Raw genomic sequence first — 782 nt, forward strand, 5'->3', positions numbered from 1 at the left:
CGCGCACGGGGCCGTTACGTTGTCTATTTTTAGCGCCTCTTGCTGGTGCCTGGACTATAGCGGCTCTAAGTATTTTCTTCCCTCTGGTAGAATTAAGGGAAAAGTCAGAATCTCTCTCTCTCTCCATCTCTCTCTCTCTCTCTCTTTGAGAACAGAAACAACTCTGTTTTTAAAATTCTAAAATTCTCTTTACCTCAGAAGCGGCTTCTCCACAGTTGCTCTAGAGCATCTTCTCCAGTGTAGTTTTGTGAGCACCGGACCAAACCGCTCTGTGTCTGGAATAACTTTTAAAACGCTCTTAATCATCCCGGTGGCATTTAAAATCAGATTTCCACCTCACTAATAAGGTATGTTTAGGGGAAACAAGGCACTGGTATTTAACAATCTGAAGATTTTAGGGAAAAAAAATGTGTGGAAGTAATTATCCAGATGATTATTAATCTTCACTTTAAAACAGTAGAAAAATCGTTTTCATATGTGCTGTGGGATTTCCTTCCCCAATATTGTGGATAAAATAACTTAAAGATAAAAATTATGTTTCAACTATTCCAGTTATTGTAAGCATAAATAATGATACAGTTCTGACTCCTACCTAATAAATTGTATGGACATTATTTTTCTTTTTCCTCTGTCTTGAGAATACTAATTATTTCAAGTCAGTTCTGATTTCTTGTCAATTCCATAAGAAGAAAATAATTTTCAAAATGTTTACTTTATTTTATTAAGAAACATGTGATTCCTGTTCAGTCATCAAAAACCTCAATCCCCTTGATGATTGTTTC

The sequence above is a fragment of the Callorhinus ursinus genome, unplaced genomic scaffold (genome assembly GCF_003265705.2).
Source record: "Callorhinus ursinus isolate GAN/ISIS: 27379988/994484 unplaced genomic scaffold, GSC_fseal_2.0 scaffold10, whole genome shotgun sequence".
Classification (NCBI taxonomy): domain Eukaryota; kingdom Metazoa; phylum Chordata; class Mammalia; order Carnivora; family Otariidae; genus Callorhinus; species Callorhinus ursinus.